Raw genomic sequence first — 14,428 nt, forward strand, 5'->3', positions numbered from 1 at the left:
TGAAGTCCCCAACAAACCGAAATTGAAAATTGCAGATACAGACCTACTTACACTCTGTCTGCAGGTATTCACGGACCTGTTGGCACAAGCCCTCCCTGCTTATGTCCTCAACCGGTACTAAGATGCATGACGATCGCAGAATGCTTATTTTATAGCTGTTTTTATACCACTGAGGGCTGCTTTGCCTCCCTAAGCAAACTGCAAATTCTTTTAAGAGAGTTCTCATGTATTTCTTTGCCATTCCTTTTTTCTACTGTGCCCAAAGCAGATAATTATACACACACACAAACACACATGCACAGATACCTCAAAGATACATGATACTTAGAGATTATAAGCCTTAAAAGGAATGGAAAGCAGGAAAGGAACTAAAAATTCTTAATTGCTGGGTTTCAGAGCCTTCGCGTCTGTTAGATTCATCTAGCGACGTCGGCATTATTACTTCCATTCCGTCTCACAGCTGAGGAAAACGAGTCTCAAGAAGGCTTACCAGTTTGGTCAAGGCCACGCTAGGAAGAGGAGCTGGGATTCAGCTGTAGACCTGCACGGTTCCCAGGCATGAGCTCAGGCCATCTCCCAGCTGTAGTATACACCCCCCGCCCTCCCCCATTCCCTCTGCCTCCCCTCTTGAAGTACAACATGTCCTTTAAAAGCTTGGAAACAGGGCGCCTGGGTGGCTCAGTGGGTTAAAGCCTCTGCCTTCGGCTTGGGTCATGATCTCAGGGTCCTGGGATCGAGGCCCGCATCGGGCTCTCTGCTCCGCAGGGAGCCTGCTTCCTCCTCTCTCTGTGCCTGCCTCTCTGCCTGCTTGTGATCTCTGTCTGTCAAATAAATAAATAAAAATCTAAAAAAAAAAAAAAAAAAGCTTGGAAACACAGGAAGTGAAAAATGTCTTCTACTGAGGGCGCCTGGGTGGCTCAGTGGGTTAAGCCGCTGCCTTCGGCTCAGGTCATGATCTCAGGGTCCTGGGATCAAGGCCCGCATCGGGCTCTCTGCTCAGCGCGGAGCCTGCTTCCTCCTCTCTCTCTGCCTGCCTCTCTGCCTGCTTGTGATCTCTGTCTGTCAAATAAATAAATAAAAATCTAAAAAAAAAAAAAAAAAGCTTGGAAACACAGGAAGTGAAAAATGTCTTCTACTGAGACAGGAGTGAGCCTGACAGGAGGGAGGTCAAGCTAAGAGGCCACCATGTTAACTCAGGGGAAGGGTGTTGGTGGGTCAGACCAAGGGAGTGGCAGTGAGCGGGATGTGAACATTTTCAAGGGATAGTAAGGAGGCAGAATCACCAGATTAGGGATGGACTGGACTCTGCGGGTGCTGACTGACCATGGCAGAATCACGCCGGCTGCACTGGAAAGGGGAGAAGAGACGGAAAGCCTGGAGGAGAGGCCTCCATGTTTCTGGAAGGAGGTGATCCTGGCTTGAATGAGGAAAACAGCCATGGAGGTGGAGAATGGATGGCTTTGAGAGGCAACCTGGAGGCAGAATCTGTCGGATGTGTTGGCAAACTAGATGTAGGAATGCAAGGATGGAGGAGGGGGTCCAAGACGAAGTTCAGAAAACTGTCATGGAAAAACAGCAGCTTTTTGCTGAGCTGGGGGGACACAGAAAGGGGAGCAGACTTCAGGTCAGGATGAATTCTGGACATGCCAAGTTTCAGGCAAACCTGTCAGCCAGAGCCAGACAGCTAGTAGGCAATGGCATTTAAAACAAAACAAGCATCTCATCGAAATGAGATTCTTCACTCCCTTCAAAGGTTAGGGATGAACGCCCGCATACCCTGTGTGGCAGGGTTCTGTGTCAAGGAGTACAAGGGCTCCGTGATTCTCAATGTTTTCACTCCATGGTGTTTCAGCTCTCTCTCCAAAAGCCACCTATCACCCCGCAGGTGCCTCCATCATAACCAAGATGTCTTTATTGAGACTTCTAGAGCCAGTAAGAGCTGTGAGATTCAATCAGTGACAGAGCCTGTTATAACTCATCGGAAGTGTAGCAGGGAGCTTCCAGTAAGTCCCTAGGACCACAGGTCTACCAGCACACGTGCACCCCAATGCTCATGCTCCCTTCCTGCGAATTCCTATGGCCAGGCTCTGAGATGCATTCCTACCTTTCTGCGCCACACAGCAGCTCAGCGATTGTTTACACAAGGTCCCTGCATGTTACAACAGGGAGCGGGGGCCCCTTTGTTTCCTGCTGTACTCTCGCAAGGGAAGACTCTCCAGAAAGCTGTTGCTTTTCTGCACATCAGCTTTTATCACGGGACCCTCCTGGGGCTGGGGTGGGGGGTGTCATGAAGCCAAACACAAAGCCAGTTGTCAGGACGGTCGGCCCCAGCCCAGAGGAGACCGCTCATTGCCGCTTCACCCTCATGCTGGTTATACAACAGGAACCTGAAACCAAGCCCAGATTCGATTTCCATGCCCCCCACCCCGTGAGAACCAGCCCCTGCAGCTCAGAGCTGAGTGGGGGTTCTGCTGGCCCAGCTCAGAGTCTACCGGCCCACAGGGTGGACACCAGTTGGCGGGGACCCAGCCCTCCTCCTCAGCCAGCATGTCCCTCGACCTGCCTCCCATTCTACCCAGAGATGCCCTGCAAAATCCCCCTCAAAGCAAGCTTCTCCAGATGGAAACCCACAAAAGCAGAGCTTCCTTACCTGGGAGAAGGTCCTGGTGACCGCGAGGAGGAAAAAACACCACGTTCTAGCAGAAGGGACAGGGACTTACAGGGCCAATCTGTTGGTTTTAAAAGAAGAAAGGTGACTTCATCCCCTGGTGCCGTGGAGTTTAAAAGAGCAATGAGTGCTCCCTAGCTGAGCCAACTCTGTCTCATCGGTGATGATTCCATCCAAATTATGCAGCCACTGCCCAGACATGCTCAGCCTTTGGAAGGTAAATTGCTGGAATCTGACCAGCCCTGTTGTTTTCAAAAGAGCTTCCGAAAGTCCTGAACACCAATCACTTAAACTGGCACCAGAGATAGGGAAATGAGCACTTATTTTCCCCGAGTCATATCATTACCTCCCGAGAATCCAACTGTCTGAAAAAATAGCGTTCTAGGGAAGGAAGACAGATATTTAAACTTCTGAGAGGTCAAAATTCTTGGGGAAGGAGAAGAGACAAGGAGATTTCAGCCAGGAGGAGGGGCGGTGGTGAGCTGCTGGGACCATCACCTTGCTAAGAGGTTTTCAGAGCTGGTGGATTTGCAAACACGTAAAGGTGACAAAGAGGTGACGGTCTGGACGTGGCAGAGGGGAAAGTATGCAGTTAAGCCATGGGATGAGTCACTGTATGGAAAGAAAGCGTGGCAGCCTTTCTAATGAAGGCAACCGATTTTTATTTACTTTTTACTGAGTATGGTGCCGCTCAAGCAATTCGAGGTCCATTGTGACAGCTCAAAACATGCCTACATTCCACCAAGAATGTTGGGGAAAATTGACGTTTAGGGAAGGAATTTTCTCTTTTGTGTGCTAGGTGAGGCCAGAGCAAAAGCGTTTGTAACGTGGGATTCAAGGTCATGTCAAGTGACCGAGTAGGCCGGCCACCTCTCCTTGACGCCGTATCCCCAAGCTAAACTTTGGGCAGAACTTCTGGCCCAAGGAAGGAATGGTAATCGGTGTGCCCTGTGCTGGAAGTGGGGCAGAGGGTTGAGCTTAGCAGCCCTACTACACTGTCTCTCTCTCCTCGACTTCAGGAGAGTGTAAGGTGACTTGGGGTCACTAGGCATGTGTCCAATATCTTGCTGAGCTATTTTGAGGCTTTGAGGATCTTCTCGTGTTAAGTGTCACTCCCGAGAGGGTAAAACAAGAAAAAGAAAATCTCTTCTGTTTAGATAGAGGTATTTAGGTCCAATTTTAGCAAGGGGTTTTTGAACCAAGAGATTGAAGAAATGTCAACAAGGCTTGTAAAAGGAATTGGCAAGTCTTCTAGTAGGAGTGTCAATAAAGACATATGATTTTTATGGTGTTTCCAAAGTTAGTTGTAGATATTGATACATGCCCCCAAATACTTCAATATAATAAGTAGAAGAAGAGCAGATTTTAGCAATGGTAAGATCAAAAAGGAGACACTCAGTTCCTCATAGTATCTTCAAAACCTGAACCAGAGAATAGCACACAGTAGGTATTCAGTAGCTAGAGAGTAAATGGTATCAGAGAATCCCTCTCTGCTCCAGATTTCTAGAACAGATCCCGTGAGAACTCTAAAGTCAACAACTGCAGAGAGCAGGAGCCCGTGGGTCTTAGGAAATGCCTCAGCCACTGGGTTCACTGCCAAAGTTAGAATAGAGCACAGAAAGCCAATTTCTGGACCGAGTAGCCACCTTAGTCTGTTCCCCTAGACATAAGCTAGATTCTACTATCTTTTACTAGGGCCAGAACCCCAGCTTACAGGTGATCTGTGAAGGGGTCTCAATTGTCTTTTGTTCTCAATATTCTTTTTTTTTTTAAAAAAGATTTTATTTATTTATTTGACAGAGATCACAAGCAGGCAGAGAGAGAGGAGAAAGCAGGCTCCCTGCGGAGCAGAGAGCCCGATGTGCGGCTCGATCCCAGGACCCTGGGATCATGACCTGAGCTGAAGGCAGAGGCTTTAACCCACTGAGCCACCAAGGCGCCCCTGTTCTCAATATTCTATTATAAAATTTCCAAATAAGGTTCCTTCAGCTGACCTTTCACTATCTTGCTTTCTCATATATTGATTCTCTAACCATCCAGCAGCTCGTATAATTTTTATGGTGTTTCCAAAGTAAGTTGTAGATATGGATACAGTCCCCCAAATACTTCAATATTATTCACAAAAATTCACTATTTCTTTACAATGCCAATTGTAACTTCCTCACAATTGTAACTTCCTTACAATTTCTTTTCAGATAAAATTCATTTATGATGAAATGAAAAACATCACCGGCATACCATTTGATGAGAGTTCCTACAAATACATACACCTGTGCGATTCAAACCCCTATCAAGGTACAGAACATAATTATCACCCTAGAAATTTTCCCCATGTCCATTCCCAGCAAACTCCTGGTTCAGCATTCCTAGCGGGAATGAATCTTATTTTTTTCACCATAGATCAATTTTGCTTATTCTAGTTCTTCATATAAGTAGAATCATAAAATTGGTATTGCTTTGTGCAATTTTTGTGCCGTCAGGAGGTATTTAGGATTCATGCCTCCATTTTGTCGCTTGTATCAGTAGTTGTTTTTTTTTTCATAGATGAGTGGTTCTTTCCTGTATGAATAGACCACAGTTTGTTTATTCAGTCTTCTGTTGATGGGCACCTGATCTTCCAGTCCAGGGCTATGATGAATAAAGCTAATAGGAACCTTTTCAGACACATCCTTTAGTGGACATGTGTTTTTGTAATCCTTGGGTAGATACCGAGGAGTGGAATGGGTGGGTCTTAGTGGAGGTGTATATTTAATTTATGAGAAACTATATAATTTATAAGAATTTACATCTTTTCCAATGTTCTCATTTTCCTCCCCTACCAACAATGTATAAAAGTTTTAGTTGCGGGGCACCTGGGTGACTCAGTGGGTTAAAGCCTCTGCCTTCGGCTCAGGTCATGATCCCAGAGTCCTGGGATCGAGTCCCGCATCGGGCTCTCTGCTCAGCAGGGAGCCTGCTTCCTCCTCTCTCTCTCTGCCTGCCTCTCTGCCTACTTGTGATCTCTGTCTGTCAAATAAATAAATAAAATATTTTAAAAAAATGTTTTAGTTGCTTCACCAAATGTTCTAACATTTGGTGTTGTCAACGTAACTTTGCTGGTGAATGTCTCATGGCATCTCGCTGTGGTTCTAACTTGCTTCGCCTTGATGACTACAGCTGTTGAATTTTTTTTTCTTACATATTTATGGGCCATTCATTTACCATCTTTTGTGAAGTCTCTGTTCAGATCTTTTAGCCAGTTTTAAATTGAGTTTTTGGTCATCTTGGTATGAGGTTTAAGAGTTCTTAATATATCCAAGATACCAATTTTTTGTCAGAAACATTTCTCAAGTATTTTCTCATGCCCTCTGACCTGCATAAGAAAGACATTTTCTTAAGGATGCTTCTTCTGATGAACAGGAGATTCTATTTTTGACTGTATTTTTTTCTTTTTTAGGTTTTTGTCTTCCCCCAAGACATGATGTTCTCCTATGTTTTCTTCCAGAAATTCTGTAATTTTAGCCTTTATGTTTAGGCCCATGGTCCATTATAAGTTGATTTTTGTGGGTGGTATGAGTTAGGGCCAGGTTGATTTGTTTCCATGTGAATATGGAGTTATGTCAATACCATTTGTTGAAAGCCTTTCCTTTCCCAATCAGGCTGCTTTGAAAATTTGAAAATATGGTCTATTTCTGTCTGGTCTCTTTATTCTGTCTTACCAATCTGTTGATCCTTGCATCAGCACCACACTGTTTTAATGACCATAGCTTTAGGGTAAGTCTTGAAGTCAAGTGGTGAAGTAACTTTGACTTCTTTTTTCAAGACTGCTTTGAATAGTCTAAGTTCTGTGCATTTCTACAGAAATTTTAGCATCATTTTGTCAATTCTTTTTTTTTTTAAAGAATTTATTTATTTATTTATTTGACAGAGAAAGATCACAAGTAGGCAGAGAGGCAGGCAGAGAGAGAGGAGGAAGCAGGCTCCCTGCTAAGCAGAGAGCCCGATGTGGGACTCGATCCCAGGACCCTGACTGAGATCATGACCTGAGCAGAGGCTTAACCCACTGAGCCACCCAGGTGCCCAATTCTTTTCTTTAAGTCAATTTTTTTAATTATTTATTTATTTATTTCACAGAGAGAGATAGAGAGATAGCAAAAGAGGGAACACAAGCAGAGGGAGTGAATAAGGGAGAAGCAGGCCTCCCGCTGCACTGGGAACCTGACATGGGGGGCTGGATCCCAGGACCTTGGGATCATGAATTGAGCCAAAGGCAAATGCTTAATGACTGAGACTCCCAGGCATCCCTCGGTTTGTAAATTTTGACTAAATAGCATCATAAGATTAGGATTAGGATTAGGATTGTGCTGAATCCATAGATCAGTTTGCTGATTACCATTTTAACAATGGTGAGTCTTCCAAAACCACGAGCTTGGCATATCTCCCCATTTATCTACATCGATTTTTTTAACAGCATTGTTTCGTTCATTTTCTCTTTGTCATTGATTTTCACAGTTTGACTATGGTTCCCCTAAGTGTTTTATTTTTATTTTGTTGTGGTTTTTCTTTTTAAATGTAAAACTTTTTTTGCATTTATTGGGGTTTTAAAGTCTGTAAATATATGTCTTTTTCAAATTTATGAACTTTTCAGGGCACCTGGGTGGCTCAGGGGGTTAAGCCTCTGCCTTCGGCCCAGGTCATGATCTCAAGGTCCTGATCAAGCCCTGCATCAGGCTTTCTGCTCAGCAGGGAGCCTGCTTCCCCCTCTCTCTCTGCCTGCCTCTCTGTCTGCTTGTGATCTCTCTCTGTCAAATAAATAAAAATCTTTAAAAACAATTTTATGAACTTTTCACCCATTATTTATTCAAATACTTTTTTGGGTCATTCTCTCTCTTTCTCCCCTAGTTCTAGGACTCCAATTACATGTACATTAGACCTTTTGATACTGTTGCAAAGATCTGTGAGTCTCTGTACATGTATTATTAAATCTCTTTTACTCAGTTTGGATCATTTTTGTTGATCTGTCTTCTAGTTCTTTGACTTTTGCTTCTTTCAGCTCCCTGTGCTTTTAAAAATGTCCATTACATTTTTATTTAAAAATATTTATTTTCCAGTTCTTATACTTTCACTTGGTTCTTTTTTATAGTTTCTTTTTTTTTTATTATGTTCAATTAACCAACATATAATACATCATTAGTTTTTGATGTGGTGTTCAATGATCTATCAGTTGCATGTGACACCCTGCACTCATCACCACATGTACCCTTTTCTATAGTTTCTATTCATCTGCTAAGATTTCTATACTTTCATTTATTATGAACATATTTTCCTTTATATACTTGAGCATAGTTGTAGTAACTTCCTTAAAGTTCTTGTCAATTAACTCCATCACTCTAGGTCATCTCAGAGTTGGTCTCCACCAATTATCTTTCCTCTTTAAAATGAGTCATGTTTTCCTGTTTTGTTTTTTGTTGAATAATTTTGGAGTATATCCTGGTCTTTATGAGTGATATGTGAAATTCTGGATTCTATTCTGCTTTTCTGAGGAGGATTGACTTTTTTTTTTTTTAAATTCAGGCCTTTAAAGTGGTTGAACTCAAATTGTAAGATCTTATCTCCCCATGTAACATCTAAAAGTCCGGGTCAGCTCTTTAAGCTAGAGCTGGGATTTCTAAAATCTGCCTCTTGCCTATGTGGTTCAAGGATCATCCAGAGATCTAAGTAGAATTTATCTATTGATCTAGAGGGCTTCCCTTCTGCTCAGCATATTGATAGATAGAGCCTTGTTCTTAAACTACATGTTATAAGTCAGGAAACTCATCCCACGTCTATCTCTTCTTCCACTAATTTAGTCTCCTTTGGTTTCTGTAGAGTTTTGTTCTCTCCTCAGTACCTTCAACTAATTGTGCTTATATTTTGTGCAGAGTTTATAGTTACTATCTATAAGAAGTACAGTCAAATAGAAGCTATTTGGCCATACAAGAAGGCTTCAATTACCTTTGAGTCATTTTTTTTAGTTTACCCTCAACATGATAATTCATAGCTCTTTCTTGGGATACAAAGTATGTTTCATCTCAAGCACCACCTCAGACTGGTAATGTTGAAAGGGATACTGAGCTTCAGCAGAACAGCATGATGTAATCAACAAATAATGTCTGCCTCCGACATAGGAGGGGAAGCGGAACCCCAATCTTTGTAAGTTCTAATATAGTTATTTACAAAACAATGCATGACACTCAGCAGTTTGCACCTACTAGAACATCTCCCTGAAGTCAGAGTACTGTATATGTTTGTCTGAGGGTTAACCTTCTTCGTTAGGTGTAAACTTTATGAAAACAAGAATTGTGTTTGTGAAAGTCACTCCCCCATGCCCAGCGTTTGTCATGTGAGATGACAGGCTCTCCATAAATATTTGGTGAGTGACTGAGAACCCAGCTGAATGTTTTGGTTTTACTTTTCAAAATTATACAATGTGAAGAAGCAAATAGAAAACACGGGTTAGCAGAAATAAGATAAACCAAATCACCTCACTTTCCCCCTTAGCCATAATCATTATTACAATATTTTTTCCCACCTAGCTTTTTGTTACCCTTCAAATTTTTATTCTCAACCTTGGGTGCATATTAGAATTATATGAGAAGATTTGAAAAGTCTATTCATGCCACACCCCAAGCCAATTTATTCACATTCTCAGGGACTGACCTTGGCCTAAGTTTTTTTTTTTTTTTTTTTTAATTCCAGAGATGATGCCAATGTGCCATGAAAAGACCTAAAGATGTCCCAGCCAGCTCTATCAGAGGTCTTTCAGATGTTATTTTCTGTCTCCTAGATGACAAAGTCCTTGCCTTCCAGGAGAGTTCAGAGAAGGCAGGACTTGAAGTCATTCAACATGAAACAATTAGAAATCCAAAAGACAACAAACGTACCTAATCAAGAGCCTAGCTTCAGAGAAACTGAGGCTGAGTGTGCCAGGAGCATCACACCTGAGTGTAGCCAGAGGTGGACTCACCTGTACTTCTTCCTCCTTGGCAGAGCCCTGCCAGTTACGCTGAGGGAGCCTTCTCCTTCTAGAAAGGATTGGAAAAAGGGGCGCGGTGACATGTTAGAATCATAGGGGACACTGATTCCACCCCTCCCTTCTTTGAAAACTTCTGCTTTGTAGGCTCCTAGGTCCCCAGGCTCCTGGCCTCTGTCCACTCCTTGGGGAACGCTATTTTAATTCTTTACCTGACTTTAGAATTCAAGAAGACCGCCTTCAACCAGAAGCTCTTCTATAGTCATGTGCCTCCCTATCTGGTGAGCTGGGCATTAACATCTCTTACCACCCTGTTTCTCTAGCTGCCCGAGGAGAACTGGAGCATAGAGCCTAGTTTTTGACCTAAGCCACATGCAGAAGTTCCCAGGAGATTGTGAAGTACCTATTCTTAGGCCCCACCCAAGAACAATTAACACAGAATCTCTGGGTGCCCTAGCCCTGGTATGTTTGTCAAGGCTTCCCCGGAAATTGGGACATAACTGAGGGTGGCAAATATCAGGGAAGCAGCTTGGGGGTTCCTGTGGGTTGTGAGTGGGTTTGAAATCTTCCTTCCTACTACTCTGGAAGCAGCTTAGAGGAAAGTACCAGAAACTCATGTTAAACAGGCTAGGGTTTGACTCCCTGCTTTGCCTTTTACTAGCTATGTGATGCAGACTAAGTCACTGAACGTGTGAGACATAGAGTTTAGTTAACCGGTAAGAGGTGAAATGGTAGGGCCTACCGGTGAGGCGCCAGGAGACTCCATATACAAAGTATGTTTACCTAATACACATCTGCTCCCTTCCTTCCCTGCACCCCTCACCATCACCCTACCTGAACATTGCAATAGGAGCCACGGGCAAGCTCTGGCTTGGTGTGGTGCTGTCTCTCCTTGATCTGACCATGACCATGACGTCAGTCTGGATTTGCAGCCCTGGTCCCTGGGTCTGGCCTTCTGATCCCAGCTTCTGAACTTGATCCAGCTCTTCTTTCCTGCCTTGCAGGTTCCGGGCCCAGTTTCCATCACCTGTTTCTGTTGCTCAGCAATAAGCCCCAAAGGGATGGTTTCTAAAAGTAACTGGCCCCATGTTGCTCCAGCTGAGTTTTAGCACCAGGAGGGGGTGGGGCTAATTTTAGACTTGTCCTGGATTAACATCTGAGAAGACGCCAGGCCAGGCAAGTCCAACCTGGCCCTGAATTTCTGGGTTGGAGTTTACAGAGAAAGGTTGAGGAGATTTTGCCACAGGCTTTGTGTACCAATATCATGCTGGGCACCTTATTTGGAAGCATCTTAAACCATTTGCCTCAAAATCTGTTTGAATTGGTGCTTCGGGGGCTGTGCTGAGGGGAGTAACCACAATATAAACCAGGATTTTTGATGTGCTAATATTTGTACCAAGCCAGGATGGATTATTAGCTAGGTTTACCTCAGGGACAGGCTCTGACAGGTGTGAGCAGGGCCCCGGGCCTGAGACATTGCGGGAAAGAGGCTCATGAAAAAATAGAAAAGGTTATGGCTGTATTTGTGTTTTAGAGGAGCTGAGAGAGAAATGAGATGGAGCAGTGCAGTGCTGTCCTGGCTGAGAGAAGCAAGGATGGCATGGAAGCTTCCAGAGCAGGCCTGGCCCAGAGTAGACAGTTAATGACCGCTTGCAGCCTGAGTGTGGAGTGAGAGGCGTCTAAGGTCGGGAAGAGATGCTTTGAGGCGGCTTCATGAGTATCTTGTGCTTCAGAAGGAAGGGCAATTAAGTTTGGGTGTACAAGGGCTGTGCCGGGGACCCACAGCATCTGGAGGGATTGGTATCCTCTAGGTCAAGGAAAAGCAGGAGCGAAATGAACTCTTCTGTAATCAGGACTATAGACTAGCAACAAAGAACGGTTGAAACAACACTCCCCTCCCCATTAAGAGACAACCACCATTCCACCACTTAATGCTGCATGATCTCGTGCAAGTTGCTGCATTACTTGGAGCCCATTTCCCCACCTGTTTATTTAACACTCACCAGCAATTTATTGAACACCTACTACACTGGGATACTTTAGTGAACAGACAAGCTTCTTGCTTTTAACAGTTTGTTGGAGAGGCAGACTAGAGAAAAGAAAGGTCATGAAGACAGGTGGTGTTACGGGCTATGAAGGACACCCTCAGGATGACGTTGTGGAGAATATTCTGAATAGGGAAAGCTTCTGTGAGGAGGTGTCATTGGAACTAAGCCCTGAACGGTGAAAGGGAGCCAGGTCTGAAGAACATTCTAGGCAGAGGGAACAGCAAAGGCAAAGAGCCCCAAACAGCAAAGAACTTGACCAATCTGAAGAATAGAAAGGAGGCCAGTGTGGATGGCGACAGTGAACTGAGGAGGGGGACTGAGGGAAGGTGAGAGGGGGGACCGGAACACGCAAGGCCTGCAAGGAGAGTGATTCTCTTGGCACTGAGGCCGAGCAGGAAGAAGACGGAACCGTGGGTCAGACTCTGAGGGCAGAGGAGGTGAAGTGTGATGCGGGAGCCCTTGGGACCCAGATCCTTAGAAATGCATCTGGAAGCCAAATGGGGCCAGATAGGTTGGAGCCCTTATAAGAGAAAACAAAAACAAAAACAAAACACTTTAAATCTGTCTAGGACACAACCTTTTTGACTAATGTAATTCCAAATCACTTCTGGGGGGAAGTGAGCATTCCTGAAAAAATGATTAACCAATCCATTTTCTTACCAACTTAAAAGAGATTAAGCTTTATTCTGGGAATCTAATTCCCCAAACCTGTTATCTGCCGTCAGTCAATTGTCTTAGTGTTTAGTCAGTTGTTAAAACAAATGGATCTCTTTTCTTCCCATGTCTTAGACTAGTAATGAACTAGCTGATCTCTTTTTCTATCAGACGTACCTACCAGAAGTGACTCTTTGACTTAACCTACTGGAGACCTTTTCACTTGTAGCAAGATTATAATAAAACACTGAACTGCGTGGAACACCTGGGGGGCTCAGTCAGTTAAGCATCTGACTCTTGATTTTGTCTCAGGTCATGATCTCGGGGTCCTGGAATCAAGCCCCACATTGGGCTCTGTGGTCAGCCAGGAGTCTGCTGGAGATTCCTTCTCTCTCTCTCCCTCTGCCCCTCCCCGGCTCCCGCTCTCTCTTTAAAAAAAAAAAAAAAAAAAAAAAAAAAGCTGAAACAAAACATTGACCTGTGCCTTCAACTGAATTTCCCCACTTATAACCCCACGGAGTGGGTAGCCAGTAGGCATGAGAACCTTCCTCATTTTCTATGAATGGGTCCACAGCTGTGTGCTTGTTTTCTCCAGAGGCACATGGCCCTAGCCATGGGACTTCTGCCCAAATCCTGTTCCAACAGTCCTCGAAAGCTGATGAGGAGTGAGAGGAAGGCTGCATGGGTTGACTGGTGTCTATGGTCCACCAAAAGCTATGCTGAAGTCCGGACCCCTAGTGCCTCATAATGCAATGTTATTTGGAGGTAGATTCTTTCCAGGCATAATAAGTAAAAATGAGGTCGGTAGAATGGGCCCTAATCCAGCATGACTAGCATCCTTATAAAAAGGGAGAAATCAAAGGCAAACCTACACTCAGGGAGGATTCCCCATGAAGATGAAGGCAGCAATGAGGGTGATGTTTCCACAAGCTAAGAAATGCCAAGATTCCCAGCACATCAGCAGAAGCTAGAGAAGCATGGAACGGTCTTCCCACAATCTTCAGAAGGAACCAATGTCGCCAACACCTTGGTCTTGCACTTCTAGCCTCTGGAACAGAGAACACATTTCAATGGTTTAAGCCACCCAGTTTGTGGTTCTTTGTTACAGCAGCCCTAGCAAACTAATACAAGGGTTTTATTTTATTTTTAAAGATTTTATTTATTTATTTGACAGAGAGAGATCGCAAGTAGGCAGAGCAGCAGGCAGTGAGAGAGGGGGGAAGCAGACTCCCCGCTGAGCAGAGAGCCCGATGTGGGGCTTGATCCCAGGACCCCGAGACCATGACCTGAGCCAAAGGCAGAGGCCCAACCCCCTGAGCCACCCAGGCGCCCCAAAACAAGGGTTTTAAAGGGAACATTACCAAGCCTCCTTCAGCATCCCCAGCATGAGGCAGCCCAGAATCTTCTACTACCCGGTCCCCGCCTCCCCCCACATCACTGGCTCTTTCCCCCTGCTTCCCCTATCCCATCTCCCTGTCTCCCTCATTCTCCCCTCACCTCCCTCCAAGAAAAGCAAATGTGTCTTCTTGTAGGATATGTAAGGGTCTCACTCCCATCTGAAACTACTTATCAAATTTTTTAAAGTAAACTTTTACAAATCGTAACATACATCCCCAAATCTTCAGGAAAAACTCGAGGAAGCCTGGCTTCCTGCTGAGGCTTCCTTCCCTCCCTCCCTGTCACAGTGGGTCCTAGACACTCAGCATGTCGCCAGTGCTTGTCAGCGCTGCCACTTCCCAACCTTGAGTTCTCCTTTCATCCAGAGAGGCCCTTTTAATTTTAATCACCCAAGGAAAACAGGCTGAAGGCATATATATATAAAAAGAGAGAGAGAAATGTGGGGGAGTCGCAAAGATGAAGGTATCTTTCGGTTGCTTTTTTCCAGCTCCTAACTCCATTTGACATAAGAACAGAAAGTGTCTCGGATTTTTGTCTTCTCCTCTTATTCCTGAGGGTGGCCCACACCTCCCAGACTTCTATAAAGGCATTTGACCCTTCTCCCATAAAGATTCATTTCCCCAGCACAGGGCCCATAAAGCAATTAGAGCAGAAAAATGGGTGCCCCAT

At 44.5% G+C, this 14,428-nt stretch overlaps 1 protein-coding gene across 1 annotated transcript in view; it reads right to left on the bottom strand.

Annotated features, from left to right (window-relative positions):
- The window catches only part of LOC309841182 (uncharacterized protein), a 45,973-nt gene extending 35,939 nt beyond the window's left edge, over positions 1–10,034 (bottom strand). The window contains exons 1-3 of the mRNA XM_082684083.1: positions 9,872–10,034; positions 9,654–9,711; positions 2,651–2,729 (exon numbers count right to left, since the gene is read on the bottom strand). The gene's annotated coding sequence lies outside the window, so the exon portion shown is untranslated. The remainder of the gene's footprint in view (positions 1–2,650; positions 2,730–9,653; positions 9,712–9,871) is intronic.
- Between the last annotated feature and the right edge of the window lie 4,394 nt (positions 10,035–14,428).

The sequence above is a fragment of the Mustela nivalis genome, assembly GCF_964662115.1.
Source record: "Mustela nivalis genome assembly, chromosome: 9".
NCBI lineage: Eukaryota > Metazoa > Chordata > Mammalia > Carnivora > Mustelidae > Mustela > Mustela nivalis.